The sequence below is a fragment of the Notothenia coriiceps genome, unplaced genomic scaffold (genome assembly GCF_000735185.1).
Source record: "Notothenia coriiceps isolate Sejong01 unplaced genomic scaffold, NC01 NC01_scaffold00019001, whole genome shotgun sequence".
Classification (NCBI taxonomy): domain Eukaryota; kingdom Metazoa; phylum Chordata; class Actinopteri; order Perciformes; family Nototheniidae; genus Notothenia; species Notothenia coriiceps.
The window spans coordinates 807489-819224 of NW_011351702.1; positions in this window are offsets into that span (position 1 = coordinate 807489).

An 11736-nucleotide genomic window follows, 5' to 3' on the forward strand; every position below is an offset into this window, starting at 1 on the left:
GCTATTTTATTTCAGAAATATTTTGGACTGTTTATTTCTTGCGTCTTAATTTCTCTTATTTACATAGCCTTTTTCTTTATGCTGCCAAATTGGGATCAATAAAGTATCTATCTTTTTTATTTTATTTTATTTTAACCAGGATAGGTCTCATTAAGATTACAAAAAATCTCTTTTTCAAGAGAGTTCTGGCCCAAGAATGGTAACAGCACAGTTTCAGACAGTTTTACAGTTACAAACAATTGAAAAAACACACAATCACAACACAGTCATACACCAAGTTTAGCCAAAGCATTTACAGACACAGCGGCCTGCTTCGAGGTCAGTTAAAGTTGCTTTAAGTGTTTCTAATGAGACCAGCTCTCTGAGTTTCAGCTCAGTTTGAAGCAGGTTCCAAGCTTGAGAGGCAGCGTAACTGAACGCTCTTTTCCCAAGTTCAGTACGGACCTTTGGTACAGTTAAAAGGAAAAAGTTCTCGGAGCGAAGCCGATAGGATCCTGTGCATTTTCTATTTATGTCTTTTATCTATCATGGTGGAACGTTTTAAAATAAAGGTATTATCATGTAATAAAAAACCCACTCTTACAATGTTGTTGTTCTTTTCTTACGCAGGGGGACGTTATGATTTATGATTGCCATATTTAAGATGGTTACATTGATCGTTTCTCACTCAAAAGATAATAATAAATGGATGGGAGGGCCTTTGCTTCAAATCATTGTACAGCTCTAAGTTTTGTTTTTCAAATCAGGTGAAGAATGTGAAGCCACTTTAATAAGTGGATTTAAGGGTTGGAAGGTCAGTTCTCACTTTTTTATTATTTTAAAAACTTTAATTAAACGTCGCCACTTGTGAGATCAAACCAGTATAATACCACACAATCTGTTAGTGAAGGGCAAGCTCCGGGATTAAAAAGGGAAGCTCAACTGATTAGTGTAACAGAAAAGGTGCCTGCTGGTGTGGAGAGCAGACTTTATGTACTGAGTCTTAGTCTGACCATCTACCTGGAAAGCAACACAACCAAAAATGTATTCTGCTGCTTCCACGATTCAGGTAGTTATGTGTCAAGTTGTGCATTATTGGTATGTGTGGGTATTTTAACTGGTAGACTACTGTATATGGGCACGCAAAAGGAAGTAAACCCAGATTTGCATTTGTTTCTATTTCATTTGTACCTTTAGCATAACCGGTTCAATCGAGGTGATATAAATCTTGGCCAAGTTTGACTTATTTCAATCTTTTTAGCTGGAGCAAAAGAAAATGTTTATATTTCAGAATTGCACCCATTAGAAAAACGTTTGTAAAACTCACATTTCCATATTCACGGTTAAGTTGCAAACACAGCTTATTTATAGCAGCGTATTTATTCCCCAAAAACCTGCAGATGTAAATACCATGATATTCTCTTTGTAATTCTAAGTATTTATGACAGCAGTCACACGGTGTGTATGTGTTTGTGTATGTGTTTGTGTTTGTGTACAGCCTGGGTGAAAGGTACACAGTGTCAACTGCAATTGTAATAATCAGCTCTGTTGAGCAAAAACTGGCAGTTTCAACGTCTTAATGTTTAATTCATTAACTAAACTGTTGACGGATTATGTGATAGACGTGTGTGTTCATGACAACGTTATCAGAACTTCGAAACCTGTCTTTTTCGCGTTGCTTTTAATAAGCTCTGCAAGAGGGAGAAACCGCATCATTATTCCACAAGTTGATGTGGAGATCGAGAAGTGAAGCTCTGTAGGCTGGGACTTTATGATAAAAGGATAATGGGAAGTTTTGTAAAGATTCTCAAACTTTTTAGGACTTGGACCATTTATATTTGCGTGAATTTGTTAAATCTTCAGGAACAAAAAGGTATCAGAGTTTCGAAATCGTTATCACTCAATATGCATGTCAGATACAGGAACAAATGTGTGTGTGTATATCTGTGTGTGCGGGGTAGAAAATAAAGCTTCATCCAACTATTTTCCTGGTGTGGGTGTACAAATCTGTTTTTCCTGGGTTAAGTGGAATACATTAACATTTCCTGTATACGAGGAGCCACTTATTATTGATGTGTTCTCACAATATGTAGTGAGAGACTAGAAAATAAATGCTGGAGCCTTTATGCATCTGCATACATTTATCTCCTCAAATCTATTTCCCTGTAGAGTTCGATCTCTCTGTGAACTTTTTTTGGCCCCAGCCTGATATGTGAATGTATTTGCTTTCACCAAAAATGTTGATTAAATATGTGTCTTAACGCATTTATCACAAGTTACTTGTTCCTAATCCTGGTTCATAGAGTTGATACGTTTAAATTATTAAACGTATCAACAAGCAGGACAGGGGGAAATAAAAACATTATTTTCCAGTTTAGAAAGCGGACCTGAGAGCTGGAGGAAGCTACAAAATAAGCAACACCTGGGAGTGGGAGAAGAGGATATCACGCTCGACTAATATTTGGTTTGGCATCTCTTTAGTTTAAGTATTTTGTTGTGACTGGATTTTGATCTTTTTGCTCTGTGTTGTGCTGGTGAAAATGTTTGTCAAATATAGACATTTTAATTTGATGAAAAAGTGTTTGTGATTTGTTGATTTTGTAAATTCTGTAGCTAGGTCACCGGGCAGGAGCTCAATCTGTTTAGAAATGAGTTTTCTCCTTTTGATATATTTTACATATTTTTCTGTCCGCCACCCGCATTAAATGTTGTACTTGTGGGATGAAACCAACGCTACAATAGGTTTAATTGAATAATGTGAATCCTCTAACTGAAACAACTCTAACCCACAAATATGAACTTCAGACACAGACTCCAACCATCATCATCTGCAACACGGGCTGCAGTGACAACTGTTAGTTAAGTTCAGCAAAGAGGCTCATATATTTTTTTGATCCCTATTGCCCTTCTCTTGTTAAACTTATATTACTTTTTTCAATCTAAAAGCTCTACACTGACTGAATAGTTTTGGTAATTCATTCCAATTTGTTGATAAAATGCTTCAAGCAAAGTCGATAGAAGCATTGATGTGATGTCCCACGCTGGTTTCTATAATTGAGTCCTGCATAAAAGAAAACACATTATTTATTTCAGATTAACAAGCACTTTTACTTGTAACTTTGTAGAGAATAAAAAGCACATTAAAAAGACCAATTGCATATTCATCGTTGCCCAGGAAGTTAAAAGCAAAGGTATGACATGGGGGAAATAAGCTTATTTGTAAAAACCTATGTTTGTATTTGCCGTGAAAGATGCGGGGGGGATGCAAGCACAGCATTTTATACCACATTTTAATCAGCACAGCTTGAAAAGGTCTAGTCAAACAGAATAAAACGTATATCTCAACCAGGCAAATCCCCTCCAGCTCCACTGCCCATCTATGAGTGCCGTCGAGAAAAGCCGTTTTCTCTCTGACACAAGATGTCCGGGAGGAACATTTAATTACTTTCCCTTATTAGATGCACAATTGTATTCAGCAACACTGTGGAATGAAGCACGCTCTTTCTCTGTGTTCCTTCTGTTCCTGTTTCTCTGTTATCACACCGAGGTCTTTTGCTCAGAGTTCTGCGTATCATCTCAAATCTACCAGTGTTTTCCCTTTTTCTCCTTATTTCGTCCTAGCCCCAGGCAAAAGCTCTATCATGGATTCAAAGTCCCATCTTCCTCGCAGTTTTTTAATTGTTGAGTCTACTGGTTCTCATTCTATCCGTAAATGCCAAACTCTGCTTCTTATCTATGCAATGCTCACCTTAATTCACAACATTCACCTTAGACTTGAATGTAAAAGTTATTGGAATTTTGCACCGTGATTGGAGGAATTAATGTTTAAACAAGCAAGCCAAAATAAACCCAAACTTTTTCCACTTCCTTTCTGCGTCTTTCATCCACAACCTCGATACCTTCTGTCTCTTCCTCAGATCGCTGTGGTACACCTGTCCACGTGGCGTTGTAAGTGGCTGGGACCCGCTCTTCCTGCCATGCTGGTCCACAGCGCTGACCTTCAAGGTTGACAGGAAGGATGACAGGACGGGGCTGTTTTGGGCTGACCCCTGACCAGCGCTCGGCTGAGTAACGGCAGGGCTCTCACTGCCACCAGAGCCAATTAAGGTCCAGGCATGCGGCTGCACACCACAGACCAGAAACTTCCACAGGGTGAGCCGCTGCCCCCTAATCTCTTAATACCACCGCTGCACCTGCAAGGTGACCCGACGCCATCGCAAGACGAAATGCACTGTACACTCACTATAGGGAAAGTGAAACCATGTACTGCAGTCACAATAAGTGCTGTGGAGGCACTTATGAGCATAAAGAAAGAATGATGAGATTGCACTGGTGGTGGTGAAGCCACTTACTGTACATGCAGCATGCAGTACTCGGAAAGATGACACCATATTCGTGAAACGACAAATTCTTGAGATGACAGAGATGGCAGAGATGACACGTCTGAGGTTAAAATGATCTCAAGTTACAAGAAAAAGTGCTGGAAAACTTTCAGAGTGATAAATCTGCCTGAGTGATTGGCACCGTCAGGGTCTCTCGACATTGACATTTTGATGAAAGTTGCCCCGTCGGAAAATAAATCTGACTCATAAGAGAAGAATGCCTCATATTTTTGCTGGCTTTTGTCACAGATCACTGACCGCTGACGGCCAAAACACAATACAATGAATCCGTCAGAATATTTCTCCTTTCCCTCTAAATCATTCTGTTTTTCATGCATCTGCCTGAATGATAGCTGCGACAGATGTGTCAGTATGAAGGAGCTTCTCCACTCCAGTGGTCCACGAAAATGGATGACTATTATCAGGCGAAACGTCAAAGGTAGCAACTATTCAAACACACCATATGCATCCAATCTTGATTTGAGCTAAAGGATTCACTTTGAAGATACACTGAGAGGCCTATTTGTATTTCCTATTTTCACACTCTCTCATTGGAGATACAAGTCATCCAGAAGAGCAATATGTGCTTTGTAAACATATCACTCTTTGACAAGATAGGAGTTTGAAGGCATTTTGCACTCAGAAGAATAAACTGAAACTGATAAACAAATCAAGTTCAGCTCTAAGACAGGTTGAAAAGCAATTTCTATTTCTGATATCCCAAAAGTAAAACATCCAATGCACTTTAAGGGGGTCCTTGTAAAGCCAGAGAGGGAAAATGTGTCTCCCATGGCACTGTACATGTAGAGCAGCTAAGACCTCTTTATGTAGCTTTTTGTGCTTCAGCTTCACAGGCCCAAGCCCCTAATTTTCAATTTCGCTAATTTGCTGTGTTTTTTATACGATATGAATATTCAGCCAATATTAAATATTCAGTCTGATTCTCCTGGTGGTTTGTTATACGCCTGCTTTGTGTTTTATTCTAAGAATATATTTGTTTACAAACTCTCAGGATACCAAACACGGGAAATAAAAGGAACATTAGAGGGACGTTTGGTTATAAATTACTACATTTTCCCTAACAGTGCCTCAAAATTGATGTTAATTACCTAGTGGATTTCAGAAAAATAAAACAACAGCATTAAGGACATCTCTAATGTTTCAAGAGGAATACATAATTATAAAGGTTATAAGATTCATGCTTTTTATGGAGTGCTTATTTGCATTTTGTCTTTTTAAACAGCACTTGTTTTGGCAAAAGACAGCAGAATTGTGTTTGTTAGCCAGGCTCTGATTTATTTTGTCCTGCTTGGTTTTGGATTCACACTACTTTCTTGTTTTATGTTCAGCTCTGCTGCCCAGTATACGCACCCTGGGCAACCAAAACGAGACTGAATAATATATTCATCAACCCATAGAGGCTCCTGACAATGCATTAATAGAAGCTGATAAACCCCTCCTAATTCCTTTTTTTTTCATGGCTGATAAAATCATGCCACTTGCTCATGGTAATTAATTACTGATATCTGGCAGATTGTAACTGATGTCTATGCCAAGGAGTGTCTCCAGTTTCTGTCATCTCATCTGCCCATTGGCTCCTTCCCCCATTTAGTTTTAAATTAACACCCTACTGTGAGGAAAAGCAGCGAGTTGTTGGTATTTCTTTGGTGTGCAGTTGTGAACGACAGGACACTAGAGGACATAGAGTTTTATAGGATATGGCTCTCATTCCAGTGCAGCACTAATGCTCCCACATATTTTTACATTTTGCCTTTTAGTTATATTTCATTTACAACATTCTTGCATAATGATATAAAAAGTGCTCTCTCATAAATCATGTGTTAAATCAGTGCAGGATATAGTTTCCAACCAAGAGTAAAAGTCGGCACCAGCGGATATGAAAACTGTTATGAATAACTCTTTAAAAAGTTATAATAGTGGCCTTCTAATAATAAGAAATGCCCTTACAAAAATCCAATTGCAGCTAATTCATTGCATGGTTTGCTTATGTTGTTTGTCTCATTTAGCCTTCATCTGGCAAGCTAAGCATTACTACATTTGTTAAATCTCTGAGGAAAATATTCTTATTTACTTTCTTTAAGGGATATTCAAAGATCTATACCATCCGGATGTCTGTACGGTAAATATTAATCTGCAACAATTGGTCTGTTGTCTTAGCTTAGCATAAAAACTGGAAGCAAGGGGAAACCGCTGACTTGGCTGAGTGAACTGACCCTGTATCCAATTGTAATGCTAAGCTAAGCTAACCACCTGCTGGATGTAGCGTCATATTTTCCATACACATTTGGTTTATGTCTTTCAGATCTTCATATATAACTGTTGGCAAGAAAGCAAATACGAACATTTCCCAAATGTTTTAGTTTTGATTTGCCGTTCTGGTTGGCTGCATCCTCTCCACTGTTTCCTTCTCTTAAATCTGTGACTAATTTGTTCAGCACTGCCAGATGGATCCTGCAACTTACACTAACAAAACATGTATACTCTGTAACAAATGTTCACTTTAGATATGCCAAGGGAGTCGTTTTGTGGAATCGCAATAATTAGCCAAAATTAATATTGACTTGATTTGCATAAAGATCCTACAACCCAATTTTCTTAATCCGTTTTGTAGAAATAAACACTGAGATTATAAATATCCCTCGTAGAAATACCTGTATAGAATATCTGGTATAACAAACTGTAAAGGTGAGTTGAGTTCACACTAAAAGGCCAAACCATGTCAAGATATTTGGGGAGAAAAGTGACATCAGCATGGTAACAATTGGCAGTTTGAATGCTAATTAAAGGTAGCTGAACAGGGATTCATGTCAGTACGTGTTCCTCCATTTCCTGCCTCATTGTCTACGTTTTTCAAAGAGCCAGGGGCCCAGCCGTTGATGTGCTGACTTCTTGGGCCAATATGTGCTGAGTAAACCCTCTGATTGCCTGCATGTGATGACATTGGGGCTTTAGGGTTGATATTTTGAGACTGTGGGGCTGAGCTTGATGTATTTGAAACCTGAGTCAGTGAACTGAAGGTCTCAGGAAACCATGGTTGTGTTAGTAGCTGCTTGTTTCTTGTGCCGTGAGATGTGACTGCGCTATTGTCATGCTAACAGACTGGGGAGCTTGGAAGGAGTGTTCCAAGTTTTGAGGCTAGATATGTGAGTGCAGTTGGCAGGGCTGAGAGATGAGTTTGATTTTCATCCTTAGCCTCAGTAGGCCACGGAGCATGAGGTTCAGTCTGAGTTAATGGCAAGACACAGAGCAACAGACGGTAAGGGATGCTAGTCACATAGCGCAAAGGAAAGCCCAAACTCAAGTGAGGAGCAGTTCTCACACAACTTCTGAAGAAAAGTTAAAGGGCAAGAACTCTACAACCTGCTGCGTGACCTGTGGTTTAGTTGATTGATTTCAGGAGACTTAGAGCTATTGTTGCCCAAAGTCTGGTAGAAATCTGCAGAGTCATGAGGAAAGTTTCCCTGTTTACAGAATGAAACACTCACTAGACTTTAGCCTGGGAGTTCAGTGCAAGATAACTGTTTTTACTGCAGGCTCTCATATGGACAGGAGGAGGGTGGCTATCTCAAGGGCAAGTGTGTGTGTGTGTGTGTGTGTGTGTGTGTGTGTGTGTGTGTGTGTGTGTGTGTGTGTGTGTGTGTGTGTATATATAGAGTGGTGGATGCATTTTAGAAAACACAGCATGAAAAAGCACTTTACACTAAATCACATTTACAAAGTCGGCTAAAGGGGCTGAGAGTTAAGTCTTCTTTTGTACGAGAGATGACAGATATGATTAGTCAATTAAGTGGTATGACAAGCCATATCTAAATTAGAGGCACAATTATTACAAAAAAACATTCACATGGAAAAATAATTTGGCAACCATTCGTTGCAATATATCCAATCTCTAACATGGCCCTGAAAATACATCAGAGTTGATTCAAAACCTTTTCAACACAGTAAAAAACAAATACTTCTACTCACTTTCTTGCTGAGACTTAGATGAAAAAACCCTGTCGTTTGACTGTAAATGAAAGTGCCCAATCTATCCTTGCTGCCTGATTGGTACAACTCAATCGAGATAAGAAGGAAACCAGATGGCTCACAAGTAAGCGATTTCCACCGTCAGTTAAAAAAACAAATATTATGCTATCTTTTGCCATCAACTTATTAATTTTAAGTGCTGTGTAACTGTAAGCACATTCGTCATATTATTAGCTAAAGTTAGCAAAAGTGCTGTCAAAGCTTGGGTAAGTTATTTATTTATGTTACATCAAAATGCATTCAAACTTGTTATAAATAAAAATGGTCTTTGCTTTGATAAGGTTTGGCCCGCAGCCGGTTAGCCTAGCTAAGCATAGGTATATACATTTGCAGCAATATGCCAAAGACAGGGAAAAGGAAATTGTTGGATGTTGCCAAAATGGAGGTCAACAATACAGGATTGAAAGTAGGCCTTACCGTAAAACAATCTGAATCAACTTGAAATGCATTCAACACAGTTGTTGGAGCTCAAGATTACACACAATGTGTCTTGGTGAGTAGCACTAAATGTGAACATAATATAACAGAACACTTCACTGGACTGGACACCTTTAAGTGCAGGGCCGCAGTTCAGAAAATATATTAAAGATCAATGCAGGTGAAACTTAGCTGTGTGTCAGGAATATAAAACCTGAACCCTGCAGCAACGGAGCAAAGTAATATAGACTAATCATCAGAATATATTAGTCTAGTATTTCAAGTGATGGTCGAACTGTAATGATATGAGCAGTAATCTCCTGCGAGTCTTTAGATCTGATCATTACACCGTTTTATACCAGCCAAGGATTATGAGACTATTTGATGATATTGCCATCATACAGTTTAAAGTGTGTGTCTTTTTAAACAATTTAAAGATAGCATAACATTATTGATTAGAGAATTTTATATAACAAAATAGTTCAGGATTTGTTTGTTATTTAATGAATATAGTGGAAGTAGTTTTTTTTTATACCTTTTTTATTTTCATGTATATGTGAGTTGCCTTAAAAATGTCTAGATGTGTTACCTTACTTTTAAAGTTTCTCTGAGACATTTCCTACAATATTTCTTGTCTTTATAAAACAATAATCCGTGCACTCACATCTCACTTGGATCTGTTTGTATCAAGGGCAAACAGTATGACTTCCTGTACTGGGACAAAGCGCACAGCGTGCTTTAAAATGGAGGCCTATAGAGTCTCCCAGCATGCACCTGTCCATCCACGTCTTACACACAGCTTGGTGGCTGGATGCCACATTCAGACAAAAGCCTGATACAGTTTTCCCTCTTCCCTTTTCTGCCTTCACTTTAGTTGAGACATACACAGCATACACACATTCCACTTCATAAAGGATTATATTTAAAACCTTTAAGATATCTGTGATGTCACAGTGAGAACAGAAAAAGAAGATACCAAAAGTATGTGTTCAAACTAGGGCTGTCAAGTTAACGCGTTCATTTTTTTTTAACGCCACTAATTATTTAAACATGCGATTAACGCATGTGTATTTGGCCTCGACCCGCCCCCGTAGTTTAAGAGCCCAAAGGCTTGACGTTGTTGTTAGTTGGATGGTGGGAGATATGGATAAAAAAAAGGTGTTTTTAAACAGCAAGCAAGCACACAGCTGATGCTGACAGCCCCGCTCCTGCTGCTTGCTTGCGGCAGACCACGCTTGAAAGTTTGCCAGGGAGACGCCAGGAGGACACAGCGTCTACGAGCAGCAAGCTTTCAACAGCTATAGCTAAATGGGTGGCTAGAGCTTGCCAGACAATTAACACTGTGGAGGACAAGGGACTGTGTGAGATCATTCGGATCGCATCCAACGTGTCAACTGCACATCACAGCGCATTATTTAAACCCTAGGTGGGAACTTCAGTCTCATGCTTTGACTGTTACGGCCCGTCCACACAGCGGCGTGCGTTGAAGCTTGCCGGCGAGCGTGTCAGAAACTCGACCAACAACCAATCACATGAGTACACTGGATATAAACTCCCCACACATGTGAAAACCTACCAGTCCTGGCTCCTCCGGTTTGTATCCCGGTAGGTGAACAGGGACTGATCATAAAGCACCGGGTGATTCCCTACTGCTACAATGTCCTCCATTTTTTGGAACATGAGGAAATGACCTGCGGTATGGCTCTCCCAGCATACACGCAGTTTGATTGGCTAGCGCTTGTACTGGCATATGATTCGATTAACTAACGCTTCCGTCGAAGCTTCAAAAGTAGAACATTGCTCTACTTTTGAAGCGAGCGACGGCAAAGCGTGACGTCACCCCATTCAAAGCGAATGGGCAGAAGCGTTGAAGCTTCAGCGCACGCCACCGTGTGGACGGGCCGTTACGGCTCCTAAACACAGCGGCGTGCGTTGTCGCTTGCCGGCGGGGGGGGCTGAAACTCGACCAATCACATGAATCTCCCGCCCCGTACACACAAGCACGCGGTTTGATTGGCTAGAGCTTGTACTGGCATATGATTTGATTGAACTTAAGCGAAGCAAAGCTCCCACAATGCAGTTCGGCAAAGCGTGACGTCACCCCATTCAAAGTGAATGGGCAGAAGCGTTGAAGCGATTCAACGCACGCCACCGTGTGGATGGGCTGTGAGGCTCCCCACCATACCAGCCACTGGAGCCTTCGCCTTCAGTGGCTGTCGCCACGATGCCTCCACACACTGCCAGATATCTGGCAACGGGGCGAAACGAAGGCTGGCTGCGCCGGGCGGACCGGGCTGTAGAACCCCTGGCGGAGGCGGCTCACCGGTTTTGGCGGCAGCGGTGGGGGGAGCGGTAGCCCTACACGCTCCGCCGCTTATCGGTCATTCACCTAGGTGAAGTGAAATGGCACGCGCCTCGGCGCATATAATGGCTCCCCCAAACACTCGACAAGCAGAGGGTGGTGGGGGGCCCGCTATTAAACAGGGCACGAACGGACAGGCCCGGGTCTCGTAGAAGTGGGCAACGTCCATGAAGGTATGAAACTTCTTTCTCCTCTTTCAAGATGTTTTACTTTATTTACTCTTGCCAGGTGTTGTCTTGCCCGCTGAAGAGAAAAAGGCTTGACACGCGCGCACGCATTCAGTAGGTCGCCGCTGATTGGCGCGCTCTGGTTTAGTACAACTTCAGATGCGCGACCACCGCCTCCCGCTCCCGTGTGAACGTCGCGTGATCATAGAGAACCTCTAGGTGGAACGCCGTCGTAAAACGGGAAGTACAGTTAGCATTTGCATTCCGGTTCTTCCTCAAAAAGCAATGCATCTTTCCATAGGTTTCGAAATAGCTCGAAATAGGTCTGGTGGTTGAAACAAATTTACGAGACAATCGACTTTGATTCTATGACATTTAAATA